The 3,304-nt window shown below is 39.3% G+C and overlaps 1 long non-coding RNA gene across 1 annotated transcript; it reads left to right on the forward strand.

The window, feature by feature from the left end:
- Window positions 1-647: 647 nt before the first annotated feature.
- Window positions 648-2,059, forward strand: LOC311144011. Its single transcript, XR_014614462.1, has 4 exons — window positions 648-917; window positions 1,022-1,270; window positions 1,378-1,648; window positions 1,972-2,059. It is a non-coding gene; the product is annotated as an uncharacterized lncRNA (long non-coding RNA).
- The last annotated feature ends 1,245 nt before the right edge of the window (window positions 2,060-3,304 follow it).

Raw genomic sequence — 3,304 nt, forward strand, 5'->3', positions numbered from 1 at the left:
AGGAGGCAAAAAATCTCAGGTCATCTCTGTTCGAGCATGTGGTATCTATCTATCTATCTATCTATCTATCTATCTATCTATCTATCTATATATGTGTGTATATATATGTATATGTGTATATATATGTATATTACATTTACATTTTAGTCATTTAGCAGACGCTCTTATCCAGAGCGACTTACAGTTAGTGAACACATATATATATATATTTTTTATACTGGCCCCCCGTGGGAATCGAACCCACAACCCTGGCGTTGCAAACGCCATGCTCTATCAACTGAGCTACATCCCTGCCGGCCATTCCCTCCCCTACCCTGGACGACGCTGGGCCAATTGTGCGCCGTCCATGAGTCTCCCGGTCGCGGCCAGCTGCGACAGTATATGTGTATATATATGTATATATATATGTGTGTATGTATAAATATATATATATATATATAAATATATGTATGTATGTATATATATGTATGTATATATATATATATATATATATATAAATATATGTATGTATGTATATATATGTATGTATATATATATAAATATATGTATGTATGTATATATGTATGTATATGTATGTATGTATGTGTATATATATATATGTATATGTATATGTACAATATCTGACAGTAAAGTACATTTTTGAAGCTGTGGTGGTTCTGTAATAGTTGACTGTTTTACACACATTATTTATTTTATTATGACACCACTATATCCTCAAAATAAGTAGCCAGTGAGTGTGTGGTTATTCATTTTAAATTCCTCCCCTCAGTCTCAAGACTGCAAGAGTCTTTACGCAGAGTCAATGCAGAGGGAGTCTACATGAGACGTCTGAGGCTGCGTGTATTAAGGCGACGGCAGTATTTTGTTCCTGGCCCAAACTCTTTGTGGCATATAGATGGCCACCATAAGCTTATCAGGTCAGTGATATTAGCAGATAAACAAGATAAACAATGCATCTTTCTATATGTTTCATTACAATTGTTATACAATAAAGTTATATTTTTTCATGTGTTTGCAACAGGTGGAGATTTGTTGTCCACGGTGGGGTGGATGGATTCAGTCGTTTAGTGGTCTACCTGACTGTGGCCGGCAATAATAGAGCTCATACGGTCTTACAGAGCTTTATCGCCGCTGTTGAGCAGTATGGGCTGCCATCAAGGGTACGGTCTGACAAAGGGGGGGAGAATGCAGATGTAGCAGAATTCATGATCAGAAGCAGAGGTACCGACAGGAATTCACACATCACAGGCAGAAGTGTCCACAATCAGCGGTAAAGAAATATGTTTGGCAACTAGGCTCACACAACTAACATACTAGTTGAATGTACTTTAGCATATGTCATAAATTAACAATTTCTCAATTTTATCCTAAACACAGAATAGAGAGGATGTGGAGAGATGTTTATGAACATGCCCTGGACCTCTTCTATCAGATCTTTACTTCATTGGAAGATCAGGAGACACTGAATCCAGACAATGAAGTCCATCTTTTCGCTCTGCACCGGATTTTCCTTCCACTGGTTCAGCAAAGCCTCGACTCTTTTCGAGATGCTTGGAACTTCCACGGTCTTAGAACTGAAAGGAATCAGTCACCACAGCAACTCTGGAGAAGTTACAGAGAGCAAGGCCCTGAGGAGGATCCTACTGAGGTTAACAATGAACTTTAAACACTTTCTTAAAATTGTTTCCCCAAAGGAATTATGGGAGAAAAAAATGGTGCTAAATGTGATACTTTAAATGAAACATTTACTATAGATTATTGTCTCTTTAAAATCTCCCGAGCTTTTAAAGATCAACCTGTGAGCTGTAGTTTCTACAGTGCATACTATGCAAAGCTGTATTATTTTAAAAAACTGAATAAGTAACATTTCATTTCTCACTGCCTTGGTGACCAAAAATAACAATCTTGTGTAAGGACATGTCAAACAATTATTTTTAAGTACAAGACTGATTATGCTTGTCATCCATTCAGGTTCCTGAAGAATATGGGATCGATTGGAACGGACCTCACTGCCTTCATCGAGGCACTGTGTCAGTCCCCGAGGTTCAGCTGGCCCGTGAGCTCTCAGATGAAGAGGTTGCAATTGTGCCAGCTCCAGGAGTTTCTGTTACTGATGCACTTAGACTATATGTAGAGACTGTGGAAGTGTTATCAAGAATCTTAGACTGATGTCCAACCCATGTTTTTATTTGTTGTGTTAGAACAAGCAAGGAAAAACTGAAAGTTTACTTTCCTTTTAAAAGAAAGGAAAAAAAGCTGTTTCTTTGAAGCTTCCTGTCTCATTATGGTCCACAGAATGACTAACATGAATGCTGTACTGTTAGCACTGAAGGTGCAGAACAGTTTGATTTTAGTAAATGGAAGAAAAAAAAGTCAACTACTGCACAGTGTGTTAATGTTTTCAAAGACACTGAACTTGTGTCAATTCATCTGAACTGTGTATGCATTGACATTAGGGCTGGGCAATATGGAGAAAATCAAATATCACATTTTTGACCTAACACCTTGATGTCGATATTGCAACGATATTGTAAGGTTGACAATTGGTGCATTCACAAAATATCTTCCACATTTAGATTTCGGATAAATAACTATCATATTGTGGATATAATGACTAAGTGGTAAAAGGCAAATAATAGAACAGCTAGAACAGTCTGGTAAGTTCAGAAAATGACATCACTTTACTGTAATGCAGCTCTCCAAGTCCTGAAGTAAGAAGTTCAGCTTTAAACAGTACGCTTGGAATTTTATCCGCATTGTGGTCAGCCAAACAACAGACAGTGTGTGTGTAGCTTCTTCGGCTAACTTGGACTTGTGCTGGTCGTCTCGTCATATTCCTTCTGGCTCCAATGATATATGGCGCAAAGAGCCTTGCTACCTCCGCTGCAACACAGAAAAACGTAACAGCTCAATGGTCACCAGTCAGCTAAAACAGCCTCTACTTCTATCTTGGGATGCTCAAGCCAGCTAACACCATTTAGCCGATTAGCGAACTAGCTAGGTTTATGCTTCCCCCCCCATTAACAATAAACGTGTCACGCACGAAGCATCATAATACCGCATGCAAATACATGTTCGAGTCGATCTAATTTAACCTACACGTGTGTCCCGAATCATTAAATAGTAGCACACCTGGCTAACATGAAATTACTTAGCTTACCTTGGACAGGTGTACGTGATTGAGCGGCCGGTATCTGCTGTGACTGAGCTGCCGGAGTCACCGGTGCCGCGGGAGCCGTTGGACTTCTGCTCAGAGCTTCCTCAATCAAATTCGCTGCTTCTCTCAGCAGCTCCGGGCAACTTT

The sequence above is a fragment of the Coregonus lavaretus genome (genome assembly GCF_964263955.1).
Source record: "Coregonus lavaretus genome assembly, chromosome: 16".
Lineage (NCBI taxonomy): Eukaryota > Metazoa > Chordata > Actinopteri > Salmoniformes > Salmonidae > Coregonus > Coregonus lavaretus.